General features: G+C 42.0%; 1 protein-coding gene across 7 annotated transcripts in view; it reads left to right on the forward strand.

Moving 5' to 3' along the window:
- Positions 1-24,345, forward strand: part of NCKAP5 (NCK associated protein 5) — a 1,063,199-nt gene that overhangs the window by 430,862 nt on the left and 607,992 nt on the right. Inside the window, exon 1 of one of the 7 annotated variants that reach the window (XM_033860247.2) lies at positions 8,128-8,529. The exons of the other annotated variants lie outside the window; for them this stretch is intronic. The gene's annotated coding sequence lies outside the window, so the exon portion shown is untranslated. Of the gene's footprint in view, positions 1-8,127; positions 8,530-24,345 lie in introns of those variants that run through there. 7 annotated transcript variants of the gene reach the window in all.

Raw genomic sequence — 24,345 nt, forward strand, 5'->3', positions numbered from 1 at the left:
ATAGGTACTGTGGGGTTTTTTTGGGGGGTGATGAAAACTCTTCTAAACGTAAACAATGATGATGGTTGCATGACCTGCACATGCTAAACACAAATGAATCGTACGCCTTAAATGGGTGAATTTTATGGTATGTGAATTATATCTCAATAAAGATGTTTTTAAAATCTAGGCCTATGGGTTATTCCGGGGTAAATTTTTATTTTCAACTATCCAATTGATCTCTTGTTCAAGATTCTGTTGATTCTTGAGTTTTATGGAAAGATTTTTAAAATTTTAGGACATTGATCATTTTACCTGTTTTAAAATTTATTGCTGTAAAGTTGCTCACAATGAAGTAGTCCTATTATTTTAAATCTCTGTCGTATCCTTAGTTATGGAGGCATTTTTATTCCTAAGCTTATTGATTTATGTCTCCTCTGTTTTTCATTAATCTAAGCAGGTATTCTTTTATTGATCCTATATTAATGTTTTGTTACACTTTATTAGACTTTGATTTTATCTTTATTAATTATTTAACTCGTTTATTGCTGTTAGACTTCATCTATCTTCTTTGCTTGGAGGCTTTGCACATTAATTTTCCAATTTTCTTCATTTCCAGAATATGCACTAAAATTATGAATTTTAGTACCCCTTTGCTGAGTTTCAAGAGTTGTTTGTAAATTGTGGATAACAGTCCTCTATGTACCCCTTTAGTTCTTTTCATCTTACAAGTTTTGATACATAGTGTTTTAAGACATCAAATTCTAATTTTTTCTAATTCCTTTATATTTAATTATTGATCCATGGATTTTATAAGTGTGTATTTTTTTCATTTTTATTAAGAAGAAATTCAATGTATAGAAAAATTAAAAGACCACGGCAATGAAACACTCATCTATCTACAACTTGGCATCAATAAATATTAGTATTTTTGTTTCATATATACTTTTTCCAAAGTGAGTGGTAAACACAATGATACTTCACCCTGAATACTTTAGCATGTGTCTTTTAAAAATAAAGACCACTTCCTTTATAGCCACAATATCATTTTCACCCTTAGGAAAAGTAATAAAATTTCTCTTATCCTATCCAGTAGCAGCCTTATTTGAATTTCTCCAGTTGTTTCCAAAGTGTCTTTTATATCTTTTATTTTGGACCAAGATCTAACCCCATTAATTTCACTTAGTTATGTCATGTCTCGTTTAATCTGTTTTTAGTGCCTCTACTTTCTTCTACCCAGACACTGACTTTTTGAAGTGCTGCAGAGCACCTTGTATTCTGCATACGCCTCATTGTTTCCTTGTGGTACTATTTATCTGATCCTTTATCTTCCATACTTCTTATAAGCTGGAAATTATGTCAAAGGCCTTGCTTAGGTTCAGGTTAAACATGGTTTTTGCAAGAATACTCCATAAGTGACACAACACACTTCTCACACAGCGTCATATAAGCAGAAACGTGTCAGGGGATCTCTCCCTTGTATAATATAACTTTTTCCTTGGCAATTAAGAAAATCAGGAGGTGATATTTGATACTGGATGAGTATTTTCTTTTCCATCAATCTTGTACCTAACGACTTTGGCATCTATTGGTGATTTTAATTTGGATCAGTTACTTCATTGGGGATTACAAATTGGTGATTTAAAAAAATTTTTTTAACATCTTTATTGGAGTATAATCGCTTTACCACGGTGTGTTAGTTTCTGCTTTATAACAAAGTGAATCAGCTATACATATACATATGTCCCCATATCTCTTCCTTCTTGCGTCTCCCTCCCTCCCAATCCCACCCCTCTAGGTGGTCACAAAGCACCAAGCAGATCTCCCTGTGCTATGCGGCTGCTTCCCACTAGCTAGCTATTTTGCATTTGGTAATGTATATATGTCCATGCCACTCTCTCACTTTGTCCCAGCTTACCCTTCCCCCTCCCCGTATCCTCAAGTCCATTCTCTAGTAGGTCTGCGTCTTTATTCCCATCTTGCCCCTAGGTTCTTCATGACCCTTTTTTTTTTTAGATTCCATATATATGTGTCAGCATACGGTATTTGCTTTTCTCTTTCTGACTTCACTCTGTATGACAGACTCTAGGTCCATCCACCTCACTACAAATAACTCAATTTCGTTTCTTTTTTATGGCTGAGTAATATTCCATTGTATATATGTGCCACATCTTCTTTATCCATTCATCTGTTTATGGACACTTAGGTTGCTTCCATGTCCTGGCTATTGTAAATAGAGGTGCAATGAACATTTTGATACATGACTCTTTTTGAATTATGGATTTCTCTGGGTATATGCTCAGTAGTGGGATTGCTGGGTTGTATGGTAGTTCTATTTTTAGGTTTTAAGGAACCTCCAAACTGTTCTCCATGGTGGCTGTATCAATTTACATTCCCACCAACAGTGCAAGAGGGTTCCCTTTTCTCCACACCCTCTCCAGGATTTATTGTTTGTAGATTTTTTGATGATGCCCATTCTAATTGGTGTAAGGTGATAACTCATTGTAGTTTTTATTTGCATTTCTTTAATGATAAATGATGTTGAGTATTCTTTCATGTGTTTGTTGGCAATCTGTATGTCTTCCTTGGAGAAATGTCTCTTTAGGTCTTCTGCCCATTTTTGGATTGGGTTGTTTGTCTTTTTGATATTGAGCTGCATGAGCTGCTTGTAAATTTTGGAGATTAATCCTTTGTCAGTTGCTACATTTGCAAATATTTTCTCCCATTCTGAGGGTTGTCTTTTCGTCTTGTTTATAGTTTCCTTTGCTGTGCAAAAGCTTTGAAGTTTCATTAGGTTTATTTGTTTGTTTATTTTTGTTTTTATTTGCATTTCTCTAGGAGGTGGGTCAAAAAGGAATTTGCTGTGATTTATGTCATAGAGTGTTCTGCCTATGTTTTCCTCTAAGAGTTTTATAGTGTCTGGCCTTACATTTAGGTCTTTAATCCATCTTGAGTTTATTTTTGTGTATGGTGTTAGGGAGTGTTCTAATTTCATACTTTTACATGTACCTGTCCAGTTTTCCCAGCACCACTTATTGAAGAGGCTGTCTTTTTCTCTACTGTATATTCTTGCCTCCTTTATCAAAGATAAGGGGACCATAGGTGCGTGGGTTTATCTCTGGGCTTTCTATCCTGTACCATTGATCTATATTTCTGTTTTTGTGCCAGTACCATTCTGTCTTGATTACTGTAGCTTTGTAGTATTGTCTGAGGGCAGGGAGCCTGATTCCTCCAGCTCCGTTTTTCTTTCTCAAGATTGCTTTTGCTATTCGGGGTCTTTTGTGTTTCCATACAAATTGTGAAATTCTGAGATAAACCTCCTCTTCTCAATGGGAAAGCACTATAATTCCCCTACCAAAAGAATCCTTTATTCTTTTATTTATTTATGGAAATATAGTTTATTTACTGTTATTTTAGTTTCAAGTATACTGCAAAGTGATTCATAAACTTATCTTTATTAAGGTTTCATTTACATGCAATAAAATTCACTGATTTTTAGGTATACAGTTTGATGAGTTTGACACAATATACTGTTGTAACCACCACAATGATGATATAGAATATTTTCCACACGCCAGCACTTCCCTTTTGTGCCTCTGTATAGCCAAATCCCCTCTACATCCCCAACTCCAGGCAACACTGATCTTTTTGTCTCTACTTTTTAGAACCAAATGAAATCAAACAAAAGCCAATCATAAAGTATGATATTCTTTCATTTTGCATAATGAAAAGAATGAGATTTATGCATGTTAAGTTTATCAGTAGTTGGTTACTCTTGATTACTGGGTAGTATTTCATGGTATGGATGGATCTACCAGAGGTTGCTTATCTGTTTACAAGTTGATGGAAATTTGTGTTTCCAGTTTGGGGATATTATGAATAAAGCTGCTGTAAACATATATGTGCTAGTCTTTATGTCAACACGTTTTCACTTCTCTTGGGTAAATATCCAGGAGTAGAATTGCTGGATGGTCTTTTTACGTGCATGGTTAACTTTTTGAGAAACTGCCAGTTGGCTTTCCAAACTCGCCGTACCATTCTGCGTTTCCACCAGCAATGTATGAGAAATTAAGTTGCTCTACATCCTTGCCAGCACTTGGTAGTCTTTTTAACTTTGTCAATTCTAGTGGGTGTGAGTAAAACTAATTGAGATTTTAATTTGCTTTTTTCAATGAGTAATAATGATGAGCATCTTTTCATGCAATGATTTGTCATTGTTATATCTTCTTGGATAAGAATGTATTTAAATCTTTTGTTCATTTTAATTGGGTTGTTGTTTTAAGTTGTAAGATTCCTCATAGAAGAATATTTTAACTTCTATATGTATATGAGTTGTTTCTTTGTTACTAATTTAAATTTTATTGAACATGGTCTGAGAAAATGTTCTATATGAAGCTTGTGAGCTAGAAATCTTTGGTCTATTGACATTGCTTACTGAAAGGGAAACATATCTCTTCCCTCTCAGAAACCTTGTCCTACACCAATATTTCTTGAATTTTCAGTAGATGACCCCTCCAAATGGACCTTAAGTTGAGAAATACTTTGCAGAATAAGGCATTTAATCTTTCATTGATTCATTACTTGATTTAGCACACACTGAATACCTTTCATGCCCCGATCTTTACTTAGGTGCTGGGACACCCTGGATGTTGTATTGTAAACAGACAATAGATAATTAAGTTTTTCTCTACCCTTTATCAACTCTCTCATTAGCCTTCCTGCTTGTTCTTTTGGGTTCTCTACGGAGACAATCATATCAGGAGACTGATTAGCATATCCCTCCCTCCTTTTTAATTTAATTTTCTATTTTATTTGTTTTTGGCTGTGTTGGGTCTTTGTCGCTGCGCACGAGCTTTAGTTGTGGCGAGAGGGGTCTGCTGTTCATTGCGGTGCATGGGCTTCTCGTTGTGGTGGCTTCTCTTGTTGCGGAGCTCGGGCTCTAGGCACACAGGCTCAGTAGTTGTGGCGCACGGGCTTAGCTGCTCCACGGCATGTGGGATCTACCTGGACCAGGAATCGAACCCGTGTACCCTGCATTGGCAGGCGGATCCTTAACCACTGCACCACCAGGGAAGTCCCACTCCCTCCTTTTTGAAATACCTTCTATACTAGGTTCCTGGGGGAGTCCACTCTCCTGGTTTACCTTCTCTCTCTTTGGTTGCCACTTGGGATGGTCTCCTTTTTTGGTTCCTCTTCATCCTCTTAACTTTTTAAAGTTGGCATGCCTTTCAGGATTTAATCCTTGAACGTCTTCTCTTTTCTAACTACTCTCAGCCTTAATGACCTACCCAATCCAATACTGAGCCCTGGGTTCTTCCACCAAAATTTACTCTAACCATAGTCTTTCCCATTTCAATTAACAGCAACTCCATTCTTTTCGCCTCTAAAGTCCAAACACTTGGAGTTATTTTTATTCCTTCCTTGATTTCCAAACCCCCTCTCCTGAGCAAATACTGTTGGCTCTAAATTCAAAACCATCCCAAACTGCCACCAGTTCTCATTATTCTTCTTGCTAGGGTTCCGTCCAAGTCATCCTCTCTTACCTGGATTCTGGCCGGTAGCCTAATAACATCTCTCTCCCTTTCCTTCCTCTTTCTCTCCTATAATTAATTTGCAATATGGTAGCCAGAATGATTCCTTAAACAAAAGTCAGATCATGAAGTTCCTCTGCTCAAGATCCTCTGCCTCCCTGCCCCTCCCACACCCCTTAGAGTAAAAGCCAGTCCTTAAACTGGACGAAATCCCACCCAATGATCTGCCCTCTCAGACTACCCCATTAACCCTCCGTTCCATCCCTTTGCCTCACTGCTATTCTTAGGCCTCACCCAGGCACACTCACCTCTAAGGGACACTGCACCTGCTCTTTCTGCTTCTGGGACCCTCTTCCCTCAGATAGCTGCATGACTTACCTGCTTCCTCCCCTCCTTTATTTACTCACACGTAGCACTTTCAGTGGGATCATCACTGAGAATTGTTTAAACCTGAATATCACCCAACCCTCCCTGCTTTAATTTTCTCCATAGCACTGATTACTTTCTAACGGAAAATATTATTTCCTTATTCTTTTCTAATGTCTGTCTTCCCCTCCAGAATGTAAGTTCCACATGGTCAAAATGTTTTTTTCTGATTTTTTACTCATATTTATTTTCCCGCACTGACACATATTATAAACATAGTATAAGCACTCAATAAATGACTGAGAAGTAAATAACTGAGAGAACTGGGCAGGATATCTTTTGAAGAACCAAGGACGTGATGAATTGGAGGTGGGGCCATCAATTTCACGTATCACTTACTTGGTCCCGATGCAATGCCCCTCTCGCCACCAGCAACTTGGGGGAGAAAAACACTGCAGAACACAGCAGGAAGGTGCCTGCAGTCCAGGGTCTGACTCTCCCCTCAACTCTTATCTCCGTAGACAACACCAATTTCCTGGACACTGTTCCTTAAACTATTCATCAGAATGATATTTCATTCTGGTGGAGAGGAGGACCTTTTTGGAAATATTTATTTCTTGGTAACATTTTGATCAATCTTTTAACAAAATCTTTAAAATTAACAAACACATTAAACTGACAATGAAAAATCACAAACTTTTAAATATTAATAAAAACATCTTAAAATCGGACCCATAGCTGTCCTTGACGTATATTATTTACTTACTGGGGAGACGAACCCTTGAACTTCATTTTACCTCACCTGTCAAGCCACAGTGATGTAAATGATTTTAATTCTGACCTGTAAATCAAAACTCCAAACCACTGTTACTCATGGAGTGCCCATGATTGCATAATGCTGTTGTTAAGTACCGCTGGGCTGTAAAATAAATAGAGGACACAGTCTCTGGCTAGATAGGTTGGGGCTTACTGTGACTTGCCCACATTTCTCAACTATAGCATAAAGCAAAAGAAAGATCTGAGCACTGATTTGAAGCTCTATTCAATTTTCACAGTAAAGTTTACTTACTTTTGCCTAGCTCTTATACCTTTCTGAATAAATGGCTTAACATTTTTGTTCCACTTTTCAACTGGTGATTGGTTTATCCAGCAAATTATTTCCCTAACAAATAATGTCATTCAGGATAATTGAACTTTTCCAGCACTTAAGAAGAATGTACAAAACCAGGCATAATCCCATTGGTTGTGTTCTTTATGCTTTAAGATTTATGTATATCTAGGACTGCTGTTATTTTTATTAAAAAAGAAAAAAACTTTTGCCATAATCCTTAAAAGCCTATGACCAGTAGAAATATGGCATATTAAAATAATTAAAAGTATATTACGGAAAGGAGCACCTTATTTCATCCTTAGAAGAAACTATGTTAGTTGGAAAAGAATATCAGTTTTAGAAGTCATGATTTTCTAATAAAGTAACATTTCTTTAAGAAGAGCATTTCCACAAGAATATGGGAGGAAATAGGAGAATTCTTTAAACTGAAGCTGGGGCTAAACTGAGTGCAGCATTTTCTTGCCCAAATCAGGTTTTCCTTTTATCTCTCAAAATGCCAACAGGAGGCAAAGGGCCCAGCTTCATCGCGAATTACGCGCTGATTCTCCCTCCATCAACTTGATCCCCAAATGTACTTGGGAACCAACTTCTGACTCCAGACAAACGACTGTTAGTTCCAGCTCTTACCTGCCAATTACAATACTGTACTTTGGATATCCGTGCCAGTCTCTGGATCAGCCTGATGATAAGATTACAGGACCTGTTTGTTCAGTTCATTAGCAGAAATTCGTTCCACCCAGACAGAGCAAGCAGCGGTTTGGGACGCGGTAAAGGGAGGGATATGCCAGGGGCCTGCCGGGATGGCTTGATTTTTCTTATTGGGAACTGGGAAAGGAAAGCACTATTTCTCTTTCGGGATCCCCATTTCCCCTTCCAGTTCCTCTGTTTGGGGCAGACAATAGAAGCCTCACAGGCCCCCCTCTCCCCGCGCGGGTCCCTGTCGCCCCCTCCTCCCCTCGCCTCGCCCACCGGCTTCCCCAACTCCGGCTCCAGGCAGAGATTTGTCAGAACCGTTCGGTTGAGACTGATTATGATTGCAGCAGATGGGCTGGATCTGACAGCCTGATCCTAAGCAGCTTCTGATGGGGGTGCCGCGGAGGGGCGGGGAGGGGGAGAAGGTGGGGGGCGGGAATCTGTGGGACGGAGCCGCCTGCTAGGAGCGCACCGCGCGGCCCCGCCAGGCGCGACGGGGCAGCTGTTTAACGCGCGCCTCCGGGAGGGAAGTGGCACGCGGACCCGAGGGGCCTCCCGGAAGGCCGGGGAAACGTCCATTGCCGAGAGGGCACCGAGACACCGGGAGGCAGGCGCAGGAAGACCGGCGCAACACAACAAAGCGGAAGAGCGCACGGAGGACGCTCGGCTGCCGGGCGCTGGTGGGCGGCGGGGCGCGCGTGGCCCCGGCTTCCTCCGCCAGACCCGGACATGGCAAGTTGGTCAACTCCAAGCTCCGCGGCCAGCGCCTTGCTGCCCCCGAAGTGACAGCACTGCAGGGTCTGCCCACCCCGACCCCGACCCGCTGCAAAATGCTCCACCACCGGCCAGGTAAGGAGACGCCAGCCCGCTCCCCTCCCGGGCGCGCCGCCCGCGCACGCCGCCCGCGCTCCCTAGCCTGACCCTTCGGCCCCTTTGCTCTCACTAGTCCGCGCGGACTCCCTGCTTCTGTGCCTCCCTCTGGTCTCCTCGGTCCATCTCTGCCCTCTACCGCCCTCCTTCACCGTCGCCCTTCTTTTTCCACCTTACCGGCTCCCAACAGCAGGGGGAGAAGTTCGGGGAGGTGGCACGAGGTCACGGGCTCTCTTCCGCAAGCGCCTGCACCTGGCCCCGCTCCGCAGGCGGTGGGTGGGACCCGGCTGTGTGTGCTTTCATCCCGCTTCCCGCTCCCACGCAGTCCGAGCCCCGCACAGCACACACGCACGCGCGCGCGCGCGCGCGCGCGCACACACACACACACACACTCACTCACTCACACTCACACACTCCCTCCCTCCCTCCCTCCCTCCTTTCCACCCGTGGGGCCTCGCTTTTGCGCTGGAAGCGCAAATGAAAACAAGCACACGTGCAGACACAGTTCCAAGTTGGCGTGCTCCAGAGACTCCTGAAGGGGGAAGGGGTGGCAGGGGAAGGCGCGAATCTTGACAACTCCGACGCGCCCAAGCACAGCACCAGTGCCCCTTCTGCCCTTTGGCCTTGACTTCTGTGTCCCGGGGCCAGTAGAGCCAGGCGCCTCCAAGGGGGCCCGGGAGGCTGCTGTGCTTGGCACAGGCAATGTTGTGCCGCCGGAAACCCTTCGTGCCCCGACCCCCCGGGGGCCAGCGGCCTGGGCCACTTTCTGGCCCCTGGGACCTGCCTTCATCCCCACCCCCTCCACAGGCCCATCACCAGTGGGTCCCTGACCTTGTCTACCCGGCTCAGGGCGTCTGGCCCTGGCAGCCCCTCACTGGCGGCTGTCGCCCCAGCTCGCCAGGAGCTACTGGTGTGTGCCCTGTTGCTACTGGCAACTGCCTGTGCCGAAAGCTCAGCCCCTACCGCAGCTTAATGCTGATTGATGGGCAGAAATGCGATATTTTCTGGAGCTCAGCGGCCACTCTGGGACAGGGGCCCTCCCCGCCGCTGGAGCCCTGCAGACCGCCTGCTACCCTTCCCAACTCTAGGCCCCGCCCCAGCCCACCCCTTAGTAAAAAGGGGCTCTTAGGATAGCCTCATCCCCTAGGCGTAGGTTTGGTGTCTGCATTTGCTTTCCTGAGTCACCAGCAGTCTCCCCCGAGTGAGTTTCCCATCTTATTCTCAAGGATTCTATTGCGACGGATAAACGAGGCCGCTGTTTCTGGACGCGAGCATCTTCCTTTCTACTGTCAGCTCACACACCGCATCCTACACATAGTTACTTAAAATAGATCACTTCTTTAATGACCAGAACTGTTCCTGCAAGTGCTCAGGAAAGCATTTTCCAAAAATAATTCACTTCCTATCAGTACCTCTTCCTCAGCGACTCCTCTCCTCCCATTGCACTGCCTCTTCCCTTCTCCCTCAGAGAGGTGGTCCTTTCCAACCCAGAAAGCCTGAGCTTGGGATGCTCAGTGCTGGGATAACCTTTACCACTTCTGTGTTTTCGCATATTAATCCCCCAAACTCATTACCCCCTCCTCTTTTCTGGGATGGCAGCCTTCTCCTCTAAGCTATTGTGAACTAATAGAAATTTTTCCGGGCTTATAGCAATTCCTGTCCCCATCTGTACCCCTTCTCTTCCTCCCCAATACTGAGGGCAAAGGGCCAGATTTTATTATCAATGAAATGATCTTTAAAAGAAGTTTTTGTTCTGCAGTATTATTCTGAGCACCCCAGTATTTTGAGCAGAGTGTTTTCACTGTCTGAATTGTCATGCCTAGCTTCGTTTTGCCTGTGGACATTCATTTGGAAAACCATGTGACGTTTTAAAGTCATTCATTTGTTCATGCCAACAAAACTTTCTTGTGAGGCTCTCCAGTGTTGGACACCAACCAAGGCCCTGAGTTGGGAATGGAGCAGAGACAGAGCCCAAATGGCTATCATCATTCTAAAGCCTCCATTATAGCTGGATTGTGGTTATTGCCATGATGGTTAATATTATAACAGCACACTACATTTGACCAGGACTTTACAGTTTACAAAAGGCTTTCACAGGCTTTATCTGCTTTAATCCCAGCAGCAGGAATTTTAAATAGCAGGGATTCCACCAAAAGGCCCAGTAAGGCTCATCAATCCTGCTTAAGCAAAAAGAAAAAGAATCTTGCAAATCATCCCAATAGCTGATGGAGCTTTAAAACACAGAATAAACAATTCAGAAGAAGCTTATGAAGCTTAGTTAGCGGAATGCAGCTTGGGGAAGATAAGTGAAATGCATGGAACATGCACAGTACCAGAAAGGCATCCTGGGAAGAAACTCCATCCTGAGAGGGCTGACGGCTGGGGGTGGAGGCTTTCCGGGGCTCTGGACTATTGCCTTATCCCAGGATCTAAAATGGGATGAAAGTGTTAGCGCAAAGTTGCTGGGAGACTAGCAAATGAAGCAAAATGAGTAGGCAAGACTTTCTTTAGCTACAAGGCATTCTTGAGATATCCGCAAGTTTCTGGTATATATTTACTTTAGAACTGAAGCAATTTTCTATACTTAGAGCATAAAACACGAGTTTTTGTGCCTTGTCTGAGCCATATGAAGACAATCAGGGTTTTGGTCATTTTTCACCCACTACTTTGAAAACTGGGGTTGTCTATGAAAACAGATGGTTAGGGCTTCCCTGGTGGCGCAGTGGTTGAGAGTCCGCCTGCCAATACAGGGGACACGGGTTCGTGCCTCGGTCCGGGAAGATCCCACATGCCGGGGAGCGGCTGGGCCCGTGAGCCATGGCCGCTGAGCCTGCGCGTCTGGAGCCCGTGCTCTGCAACGGGAGAGGCCACAACAGTGAGAGGCCCGCGTACGGCAAAAAAAAAAAAAAAGAAAAAAGAAAAAGAAAAGAAAACAGATGGATAAATAGAAATATCTCTTTGTTATCATTTATAGGGAAAATGTACAGAAGGCCTTTATGTAGATTTGTTCCTTTTCTCTTACCCTTCAACATGGAGGGCAGCTGTCTCTCACATCTCAGCTGTGAATATCATTCGTGACTCTCCTCCAGAAACGATGTCTAGAATGCCAACTGATAGATAGACAATTCGGTTGGCATTTCAGACATCATGCGAGGCTCTTGTTTGTCATTTTGAAAAGTTTTATTCAGAGAAGGTTTACAACCAAGATGGTATATCATAAAGAGCTGATTATGGCCCGAAGCTGGCTGTGGGTACCACTAGAGAACAGATAAGCCAAGAAAGTAATCACAGAGTAAGGTCTGTTGTTAGGAAAGAATGGAGATACCCAAGGAAGCTTTTTCTTATTTAGTAACATGAGGCTCTGTGGAAACCTTTAGATGTGTTGGTGTTTTGGTTTTTTGGTTTGGGGTTTTTTTTTGCTGGAGAATCAGTTTTTTCAATCCTGTTACTCTTATTTGGCATTCCCATGTATTATTTTCATTCTTAGACATTATAACATTTTGACTAAAGCTGAACTTACATGTTTAGGTTGATTGTCAATGAAAAACACATTACATATGTATTATATATATGTATTTTATATATATATATATATATATATATATATTTGTGTGTGTGTGTGTGGGGTACGCGGGCCTCTCACTGTTGCAGCCTCTCCCGTTGCGGAGCACAGGCTCTGGACGCGCAGGCTCAGCGGCCATGGCTCACGGGCCCAGCCGCCCCGCGGCATGTGGGATCCTCCCAGACCGGGGCACGAACCCGTGTCCCCTGCATCGGCAGGCAGACTCCCAACCACTGCGCCACCAGGGAAGCCCTATATATGTATTTTTTTGTGGGGGGTGATTCGATTGGACCTCGTGGACCCTTCTCTAACAGGGGAGTTCTGCAGCTTCTGCTGGATCCCTGAGGTTTTCAAATGAAGTTTAGAGAGAGGTGTGGTTGATTCCAGCCCTAGGCATCTTCCTCTGATTTTCTTATTTAATGTGAGAGACATGAACAGAGGAAAGTTGTGGGGACTGGGATGATGGGTAACATCACCCTGGTTCAGGGGGGTCGGTCTCCTCCCCTGCTCTCTAATTTGAGGCCCCGTTATTTATCTGTTCAATAAATATTTGTGGAGGAGCAGTTTTAGAGACCAGGCTCTGCGTTCCAAGCCTCCTTGCTTTTTCTGCAGAACTATGCCATTTCATCTGATCCATTAGCTGTGTTCCTTTCAAATATCTGATATCTGACCAAGATTGCTTCCTAAATATTACTCTCTTCCAGCCTTCTTTCTCCCAGTAACTCTGTTCGTGTGTCTCCCCCGCTCAGTCTTCTTAGATGGTAGTGGATTAAGTAAACAGTCCCTGTGAATTTGTTGCTCAGCTCGGAGAGCATGGCTGTTTCATGTTACTTGATATGAACTTAACCGACAAAATGAGGAAGCAAATGGATCAGTGTATGTTGTGTTGTGTTGAAAGAGGTCCAGAATACGTCATGGCGCTTACTGCTGTAGGTAAGATTCTGGCCTCTAAATGGATCGTGAACTCAGAGTTACTAGAACTACAAGTTACCTGGCAGGTGGTTAAGAGTTTGTTTAAACCTGGGAGTCTTGTAGACCTGGACTCAGCTCCTGATACCATCGATGTAATTTGAGGCAAAGTTATTAATGTCTATAACCTCCATTTGGTTTCCTTATTAATAAAAGAGAAAACAATATGCATTTATAAGGTGTTAAGTATAAAATCTAACATATTTCGAGGGCTTAGGACAGTACTGAATGCTCAAGAAGATGAGCATATGCTCTCTTCTGTGGTCTTTTCATGTTATTTTCCATTTGGTTGGGACCTAGTAAGACTCCCTTTTTCACATCATCTCATCTTTGAACCAGCTCCCAGTATACCACAGAGAGCAACCATTATAGGGAAGTTACAGTTTAAAGCCATTACAGCTACTTTCTGAAGGAGCACATGCCTTCCACCAGTATGATGGGAGATGACACCTCTTTCTCTCTTTGAGATGCAAACAGTTTAGTCTCTAAGGTAAACCTAGAAACTTTCAGTTAACATTCAGTTCATCCACTGCCTGTGAAAGGCACTGTGTTTCACACAGTGCAGGGATGCAGAGATGAAAAACACAGTTTGTTCTCAGCTTTCAAGGTGGAAGAGAGGAGGTGTTGATATGATAAGGAAAAAACCAGCATAATAATAAGGAACGTCATCGTAATAAAGACAGCTGTCACTTATTAAGCCCTGGTGTGTGTCAGACACATATTTTATTAAAGGCGGCAACAGTCTTGAGATCTGTGAGAGAGATGTTATTTCTCCGTTATAGAGGTATGATATTATAAAGGTAAACTTAAGTTTCATAGCAGTGTTATTAACAAAATACTATTGGTTGCAAAGGAGAGAGTTATCCTTACCAGAGAAGCCTACCTCAGGTGGTTTGAATGAGTTGTTTGGAAATATTGATAGTGTTTTATTTAATAACTACATTATCCAAGGTTAGATTTGGGTTCAACAATCTCTTGATCCCTTACGCTCTGTTCACAGCATTATAGAAAAGAGAGAAAGAAAAGACTGGGCTTTGTTAACCAGCCATCGAGGAATTCATTCTCTTCCCTTTCTCAGTTCTTTGTTCCTTTTTATTGCAAATGCCTGCGGGGAAAATGTCTTATCTAACCTCCCTTGTGAAGTTCTTCCTTAAAGACCACATTATCATCAGTGATTTTTTGGATTTATTTCTGTTTTTTCATCGTATACCGTTGAGGCTACCAAAATTTTCTCTAATGCAAATCATATCAAGTTTATAAATACACATTTGCATGTGTCAAATCGTTAGTATGGCATATTCTAAAATAGCATAGATTATTGACTACGGGCGTCAGAGCCAAATACAGCATTCAACACACATTTCACCTGATGCAAATTCTGATACCTTGACTTCTCCCAGACTGTTCCTCTTTTGTTTTTCCTTTTAGTCACACCTTGTTTTTTCACCTAAACATGCTCATATTCTAATATTGTAATGCTGTTCTCCATACCTCCTCCCTGGTGACAGGTGTCCAAACTCAGCTGTCACTCTCCATCTTTTTCCTGTTGAGATTGTGTAAAATGGACTGTCTTCTCAAATTTCTAGAGTGATGCTTTTATCTTAGGAATCCTAAACTTGCCTGAATCACTGCAACATGAAAAGGGAATCACACAGGCTATCTAAGTATTGGTTGGGCATATGAATTTTAATCCTTCAGAATGGTATTTTTAAGGGAAACAGGTATTCACTTGAGAAGGCATAGATTGATCTTTACAACTCACTGTCCGCTGTGTTCCGGTTTAAAGGAATTCCAGCACAAAAAGAATTCCAGCCAAACACAGCATTTCTGTGCATCACCGGAAGGCTTTCTTGCCTGCCATCTTTCATTCACTTATTTGTTCATAAATTGACTCAACAGACTGGGGTTAAGTACCTACCATGTGTCAGGCAGCGTGTCAGACTTAGAGTGACTGCAAGCAGCATCTATTCTTCTGATACTGAACGTTGAGCAACAGAAAGTCATCAGTTCTCAAAAGAAACAAGTAAACAGAAGAAACACACACCTTTGCCATTGCATGATTCTGCGCGCTTCCTGCTTTTGTGAATTATTTTAGCCGATCTCATCCTTGTTGCATTAATGTATTTTTTTAAATTGTTCTTTATCTTTCACTAAGACTTTCACTCAGAAGGTAGAAACCTTTGTTCCTCTGTACCTCAGAGTCTATCCTGATTTTCCTGATGCATTTCCACTTGTCTTTTTTGTTGAGTTCTCAGTGCTTTAAGGCTTTTCATACACATTAGTTAACTAGACAGCAGGAGGAAAACGGAGAAGTGAGGAAGCTTAGGAATTTCTTATTTTCGGAATTAGGAAATTAGCTAACTTGGGGTTTAACATAGCCCAAAAGGACTGTCATTTTTCTCTCCTTCCTGCATATCATCACGTCTACCTCAGATCCTATTGGGGAATGCATCCTCTTTTTCACTGGACAGTCCATTTCAGGGTTTGGTGTACACACCTTTGTGTCTGTGACTTCCCCTTAGACATTTCTGGCACTGGTGGTGGTTTTCCAGAACTTGTGGAATCCTGATGCTGCTTTGTGGATATCCCTCCCCCGTTCTGCTAAGTTACAATGACTCTGAGGATTTCCTTCTATGTCATTACGGCCACCCTCTTCTTCCTCCTACACTGACATGTTTGGAGACATCCACCTTATTTTCATTCAAAGAGACCATTTGTGTAACACTTACACTGCACAAGACCTTGTCCCAGATTTCATGAATTCGTAGTAAGTTGTTTCAGAATGTCATTAGTTATAAGTTAATTATAAAATTAGTTTTAAGATACAAATGTCCTGGAGGAGAGAGGACATTACTCTCTAGGTGGAATAGGAAACACACCCGTAAGGTAACAGAAACAGCGTAGGAAATCAGCGTAACAGGAGGCGGGGGGAGAGATCTAGTCAGGAGAGGGCTTGCTCTCAGCCTCTGAGGCAGGCACTTGAAGCAGCCCTGGAGGACAAGGGGTTGCTGAAGATGGAGAAGTAGTAGGGACCCATCAATATGGCTCAGTGTCTGTGTGCTGAGCACTTTGGGCTTGATCCTCTGGGGTAGCGGTGCCCAAGACACGTCTCCCTGGAACAGTAGTTCCGCTGGGTGTTGTAGGTGTACAACACCTACAAAACAAGTCCCCGTGGTTGAAAGGTAAGAAAAGCGGAGGGAAAGTTAAGCAGATTTTCTCTCCTGCAGACGTTCTCCAAGGCTTTAATGCGCTAATCTGCATTGTAATCTCGACGTTTCCCAAAATACCTCGATCGCTGAATCCGTTTTTAACGGGGAGCCTCTTTTGGAAAATCCCTTGGAGGCCACTGATGTTTTTGAGTCAGAGGCTGTATGGGTGAAAGATGTTAGAAGCGCGCACCTGAAGACGTGCATAGGGGGTGGGATCTGGGTGGGGGGTGGGATGCAGGATAAATAGGAGACTGGCTCTGTCCAGCAGGACAGGATGAAGACCTGGATTAGGCGGGTGGCATGAGAATAGGAAAGAAGGGATATTTCATGAGTTCTCACAGTGTAAGAACCTCCATTCTTTTTTCAATGACCAGATGGAAAAGAGTTGCCGAGATGGAGAATCAGGAAGGGCCCCAAACTTTTAGATTCTTTTGCCTTCGGAGCCTTATCTAGCAAGACTCTTATCTAGCGCTGCTTTTCAGAAGCAGTGAAAACTTGATGAAACTGGGGTGTCTTTGCAGGCATGTGTCTTTTTTTGGGTGGGTGCTCTATAGTCCAGATACTTCTTCTACAAAATGCACTTAAAACAGCCCCGCTATTTCAAATCATGTGTCTGGTATAACATTGCCATAAATGACCCCACACAGCTATTAGAGCTCCCGGAATTGGAAGTGGCCTGTATTTGCCAAGGGAGTGTCTGCAACACAGAGAAGAGACCACACCCTGCTGTTGGGAATCTGGTTCTTTGTCTGGCTAAAGGGCACTGTTGTTGGTTTTCCTTATGGGGAGCGTTATTCGAAATGACAGTGGGCACAGTATAGGAGTCACACCGATTTTGCTGCCAGGTCTCCTGAGTTTATTCATCCCTGGAGATGCTGAGATTTCGGCGTACAGGGTTGAGTCCCATCATTTGTCTGTTTGGTCTCCGAGGACTGGACTCCAGGTCTGTTCACCGTCTGCACAGTCTGTTTAATCTGTGCAGGAAATCATGCATGTGGCTTTTGGCTGTTCACATAAGATTACACAGAATAATGATTTTTCTTCTTCCGTGATTATTTTCTGTTTTCGAGAAATGTTCTTAACACTTTTTCCGCATAAAACAGGCAGCAGAATAATGCAGTGGTATAAAATGAAAGGCTTTGCTGCTTTTTCTCTAAAATTGTTCATGGGAGCAATTAGTTATGATAAGCTTTCCAGTTTTCTTACAGATTTATGAATACAGATGCATTTAACTGCTTGATAACTCATGTATTCCCTATATTTATTTCTTTCCATTGCTACACCTATTGTAACTCCGTTCATGTATTTGAAAGCTTGCAAATGATTCAAAGTAGTTGTGGTTATTAGTCTGGATACTTCTAAATATTTTTCTCTCTTATTGTTTAAAATTCCATAAAGTGAATCCTTTTGGTTCTCCACTTATATTGCTTATTTGTGCTTCTCATGGCCTTGAAAACCCTGAGTTGTGCTTCCATGTGGTTCTTTTTTTTTTTTTTAATTTTTATTGGAGTAGAGTTGATTTCCAATGTTGTGTTAGTTTCTCCTGTACAGCAGAGAGAATCAGTTATACATGTACATTTGTCCACTCTTTTTAAAATTCTTTTCCCGTATAGGTCACTACAGAGTACTGAGTAGAGCTCCCTGTGCTATACAGTAGGTCCTTATTAGTTATCTATTTTATATATAGTAGAGTGTATATGTCAATCCCAATCTCCCAATTTATCCCTCCCCCCTCCCCGCCCCCCCATAACCATAAGTTTGTTTTTTACGTCTGTGATTCTATTTCTGTTTTGTAAATAAGTTCGTTTGTACCATTTTTTTAGATTCCACATATAAGCGATATCACATATTTGTCTTCCGTGCGATTCTTGCTTGACAGATCTCTGTCCCTTGTTGCCTCACTCTGAAATTAGCTTGTGCTCCGTAGATAAACCAGTGTCCTTGAGCGCTTTGACTCCTTCAGACTAAAGACATTTATGTTGATGCCTGATTTCTTCATTGGGCTGTCACCGTTGGCTAAATGACTATATAAGTGCAAAATCCACCTGTTCCTTTTGTGAGTATTGTGTATGCTCCACCAGTGTGTTAGAGACCAGTGGCTGTAGGGGGAAAAATGGGACTGTTATGACGTCTCCAGCCCAGTTGTCCAGCCATTGTTATTGTTTGGTTGGTTGGGATTAAATGATCTTCTGTTGCTACATGGCTGTAGGAGAGAAGGCAGGGAGGATGAGGAAAACAGAGAGAGAGGGCACGGCTTAGAAGGAAATACCTACCTGGGTGCAGTTGTCAGTGAATGACCTCAAGTGTGCTAGATTTAAACAGAAATTTTGGCTGTTTTTTTTAAAACTACAGGTGTATTGTTCTTTCATATATTGTAGAATGATAAGGCAGGATCATCAACTGTCTCTACTGACTCGTGTGGCCACATTCATTTTCTAATTAAATGGTTATGATATGCCCAAGATTTTTATCTTTGTCGTTCTTTTTCTGAAGCCACAGTTTAATATGCTTGTGAGAATATTGACCCTGCCTTTTTACCTGTGGATTTAAGAGGAGTCTTCAGCGTCTCCTAAATGTTATTTGATAAAAAGAAAAGCAAACATGAACAAGATGTCATTAATATTCATAATAAAAAGAACAATTTGAGGAAGGCTGGAACAAAGGCATACCGAATCAACCATAGTCAATCTACAGTAGTTGTTATTTTGTAGGCATAACTTTTCCTAATGGGATTGTTAATTTTAATGAAGGGTTTAGTCCCACTGCCTACTCGCAGCTTCTATTTCTATGCAATTAGATTTAAGAAGAGTGGGTAACGTTTCCTTTTGTTTAATGAGCAGATGAGAATATGTCACATAAGTGTAAGCAAACACATGTACATATTATACATATTTTATTAGCATAATATGCTGTGAGTACCATTGCTCAGAAACTAAGTTGCATATTCAAAATCAGACAGATCAGATTATATTTCCAACTTTATCCTTGGTTTATTTAAACATTTGTGTTATGGCACGAATCAGATTGCTTTATTTAGTTTTAATCTACCATTGTTCCTTCCCCTTTGCAGTAGAAGCCACGCTATTTCGTTTGTTCACATACTAGAAAATATACGTGCTTTGGGGTCTTTGGAAAAGTAGCATCTTAACCCTTCAGGAGAAAGCGTGTTCCGTACCACCTGTCATCTCATACTCAGGAGTTGGCACATAATTTGTTCACGAATAAAACTCTTATTTTTAATTCTGTAATTTAAGCTTTATACATGCATTATATTATTCTGGTACTAGGTTTAATTTCCGATAAAAGGATGTCCCATAAATTGTTGAGACTACCAGTGACACCATTTGGTTTCTAAAACAAAAGCTGCTAAAAGGATTCTAGGCAATGACTTCAGAGGATATTGTAATGCTCTTAGCTGCCACTGCCCACCCAAGGAGCAGAGAGTTTCTCTTTATGAGAATCCTTGTATCTCATTTCATTTAATAGAACAGATAACTTCATATACACATTGGCTTTTGGCCAGACAGTCTCTGCAGCCATGATCTCTTTCGTACTTCATTCCTGGTATCCAGTACCACGAGGAGACCTCTCTTTGCCTGCGTCAGGACTGGGAGTATTCTCATCACACGTTGCTGAAAGCCGTTGCTCCCTCCCCAGGAGCAAAACTCATAAATCAGTGGATCAAAGGGATGAAGAATATAGCCATTCACTAGAAGCCAGAAGGTTACTGCTTTTTACAAATTTGCCTCCAAAAATATTAATAAAAAGTGGTGATGTATTAAATAGCTGTCTTTGAGTTTATTTCCCATTTTTAAAAAAGTGATGTGTTCCAAAGCTCAAACCAAACAGTATTTATATGAACATTTATCTTGGAAGGAGGCAGGAAAGCACAGTTTGAAACAGAACTTCTGTGATAACTACGGAGTAGAGAAATGTCAAGTTAATTCAACAATTCTTCACATTTGTATTGGACTTTTATCTTCCTTTTTGGCTTGCAAAAGTTCTTTATATTAAATATATCATTTTGATCCCACAAGTGCCGCAAAAAATCTAAGACATTATTTTCATTTTTTATAGAAGGAACCTTTTGGTAGTCAAATTGCTTGTTCATTTTTACACAGCTGGTAATTAGGTCAGAAGTCAAGTTCAAGTTTCCAAGCTCCTTCGTTGAGAGCTATTTTCACTGTAACACAAGGCCTCCATTTATATTACTTAAAATAAGTGTCTAATAATTAGCAACTTGTTTTGTTAACCCAATTTTCCAACTATGCATCAGAGACCAGTAATTATATGATATATTTTGTGAAAAGTATAACACAGTTATTAAGAAAATGGGCTTTGTGGTCAGAGCTGAGTTTCAAATCCATCTCTTCTCGACCTTAGATAACTTACTTAGCCTCATCCAACTTCATGTGTAAATTGGTACCATAAAGCCTGTGTTAGTGAAGATTAGATGATGTATGTAAAGGATGAGGCATGTGGTGAAGGTTCAGATGGAGATAGCTCTCCCCCTCTTCTTCCTCCTCTCATTGTTACTGTTTTCTAATACTGCATGGTAAACAATTCCTGACCTTAGGGTTTAAGACAACTACCGTTGTACTCTCTTTCACAGTTCTGAGTTGCTTGGGCTCAGCTGGGTGGTTCTTTTGCTCCTTGTGATGGCTGGGACTGCCATCCTCTGGGGGCTCCACCAGGCTGTAGTATCCAAGATGACTCACCCACGTCTATTGCTTTGGTGGGATGACTAGAAGGCTAGGCTCAGCAGGGATGCTGGGACGGCTGAGTCTGTGTCTCACTCCACTTGGTCTCTTCAACAGAACTTCTTACATGGTGACTCAGGGCAAAAATAGAAGATTCCAGACCTTCTTAAAGCTAAATCCTGGAAGTGGCAGGGTATTACTTCTGCCAGGTCTATAGATTATAGGGATTCACAGGACCAACCTGTTTTCGGTGAAGGAGGGAGCTACGCCAGGACATGGACACCTAAATGTATGGGTCATTGGGTGGTCATCTATGGAAGAGACCAACTATCATGGTCATTCTGATTATTTAAAGGTTTTAGGGATGCCTTTCCCATGCCTTTGCAGTGGCGCCATGAATAAGACAGCTCCAGTCAGTCTGTGAGCAGAGGATTCATGCCTCTCTGCCACCCCATGAGTTAACGGAAGGCAGATAACCTGGTTGCTCTTCTAAAGAACACGGTAGAGTCCACTGTTCTCTCTCATGATGAGTTTCACACGGTAGAGGAGCTGGTGGAACATGTCTGGGTGGGATTTTGTGATAATACCACCTCACGTTTGACTTTTTTTATCTTAAACCACTTTTGCATATATTCCGCCTCCTTTCTTTCTCACTGTAATACACCTGGGTTTGGCCTCTATACCCATTCTGTAGATAAAGGAACTGAGTCTAGGACTTTAAATGACCTTTCCAATGGTGCGAAGCTTGAAAAAAGCAGAAATAGAGTCTCATTACAGAGCATCTGCAACTGAGATATTGCCTCCCCATCTTGATTCCATTCCGGTGATAAGTGTGGTGAAATGGGATGGGGATGGTGGGAGCATCAGGGAAGTGTAACAAGCGGAGGGTGCTGAGGAGAAGAAGGGCTGGTAGGTAGGACCTGAGGTCCCAGTATGTGTCCTAATTCTGCCACTTTCCACTTTGTGAACCCCAGCCTTTAACTTCTCTACTCTCCAGCCTTCATTTGCTTTATTTGTGGGATATACTATCTATTCCGTGAAATAGAGAAGAATAATACTTGCCTTAATAACTCCGTAGTCTTGTCATGAATGTTAAATGAAGTAAGTTAAGTACAGGATCTAGCAGAGGGCCTGGCATACAGAAGATATTCAAGACATGTTAATTCTTTTTTTCCTCTTTCATTATATTTCTGAAGGAATCTTCTTTCTTGGGCACAGGGATGAACACTTAGTCTGTTTTGTTTTTTTTAATTTATTTTGTTCAAGCATAGTTGATTTACAATGTTAATTTCTGCCATACAGCAAAGTGATTCAGTTATAGATGTATACATTCTTTTTCATATTCTTTTCCGTTATGGTTTATCACAGGATATTGAATATAGTTCCCTGTGCCATACAGTGGGACCTTGTTTTTTATCCATCCTATATATACACAATAATTTGCATCTGCTAATCCCAAACTTCCAATCCATCCCTCCCTCACCCACCCTGCTTTGACAACCACGGGTCTGTTCTTTATATCTGTGAGTCTGTTTCGTAGATGAGTTCATTTGTGTAATATTTTAGATTCTGCATTTAAGTGATATCATATGATATTTGTCTTTCTCTTTCTGACTTACTTCACTTAGTATGATAATCCCTAGGTCCATCCATGTGGCTGCAAGTGGCATTATTTCATTCTTTTTTATGACTGAGTAGTATTCTATTGTATATATGAACCACATCTTTATTCATTCATCTGTCGATGGACATTTAGGTTGTTTCCATGTCTTGGCTGTTGTGAATAGTGCTGCTATGAACACAGGGGTGCATGTATCTTTGAAAAATTTTTTATTGAAGCATCGTTGATTTACTGTAAATCAACGATGCTTCAATAAAAAATTTAAAAACACTTAATATATTTTGAAATGCATCGAGCATTATCAGTGTGCTTTGCATCATCACAAAGTTGGGGGCTTCTTGCCTGGTTTCCCATCAGCAGTTCTGTTACAGTTGTCCACTTCAGAGAAGGGCAACTTGGGAAAGCTTGGCATCTTTACCCTGAAACACAGAACCGGTTATTCTGTAACAGGGCTGGGGATGTGAATGAATCCCTCTGTCCAGAAGGTACCTGGCAGGGTCTTCACCTCACATGCCACAAAAACTGTAGTTGACAGAGCCACCCTGGGCTCGCCACCCACCTCAGGAGGATGGGAAAGGACCGTGGCTTGCTTTTGTAAATAGCTGCTTCAGAAGATTATTCTGAGCATTGGGATGAATTCTACCGGCAGCACCACAGTCCTGAATTTCAATTTGCAGGCGTCCTGTATTAGAACTTGCGAAGGCTTCTGGCCTCTCCTTTTGGCTGGCACTGAAGAGAAGCTTTCTTCATTTGCATTTGGTATTGCTCCCAGGCAGCTTGACTCTGGCTTCAAACTGTTCTAGAAAGGGGATGGCTGGGCTCACTCCCACAAGGATGTAGGAAAATGTTAGTGCATCTTCTTTGCCTAAATCAATGTCAGGGCAGCAGAAATGTGTCCTTGGAGTTTGAAAGTGACTGTTTCATAGCAGCAGTGCTTTGCTTACAGATCTTTTGTGATCTGATCTGATGGTGTCTGGTGGTGCTGAGCAGGTACTCAGCTTCGGCCAGCGATCGACGTCTGTGAGTCATGATGTCGTTGGAGGTTGTGCTTTTGTGTGTCTGTGTGACCAGAGAGCCCTGGGGTGAGAATGGAGGCTCAGAGAATCTCTTTTCAGCTGCCTCTAGGCATGGTTATATCAAAACTGACTTGAGTGGGTATATTTATTTTTTCTTTTTAAAGACCTCTGGAAAAAATGATTTTTTAGCTTTTCTAAGTGACCTTTCCTGCCAGGAGCTCTCTCCTCAGGGCTAATAAACATCTCTCCAGTCTGCACACCAAGCTTCTGTTCTCTTGTTTGTTTAATCAGGAGATGTGGGGATGAGACTGAATAATGATGCTTCAGGTATTGGAAGGTATTGGAAGGATGATGTTAACTCACTGAAGCTACCTTCCCCCTGTGTTATGCAGTTCCAATTCTTGAACTCAGGGTCTGTGAAATCATTTTTTCCTAAAGAACTTAAAATAATATTTGAGTGGGTTATGGCTACAGCCAAACATGAGGAGACTTCCTGATAGTTTCAGGGTCTAAGACCTCCATTTCAGAGAGCCACTCAGATAAACAAAATGAGGTTGATTATTCATGGGGCAGAAATAGGCATTTGTATCATGTCTGGGTTTCATGGCTCTTAAAAGAAATAAGCTTGTGAAAATAAATGTTAAGAGTTCAGGTTTCTGTGTATGCACTGATTTCATTTGCATTTTCTAAACTTAACATCTAAATTCTTATTGAGCTG

The sequence above is a fragment of the Tursiops truncatus genome, chromosome 7 (assembly GCF_011762595.2).
Source record: "Tursiops truncatus isolate mTurTru1 chromosome 7, mTurTru1.mat.Y, whole genome shotgun sequence".
Lineage (NCBI taxonomy): Eukaryota > Metazoa > Chordata > Mammalia > Artiodactyla > Delphinidae > Tursiops > Tursiops truncatus.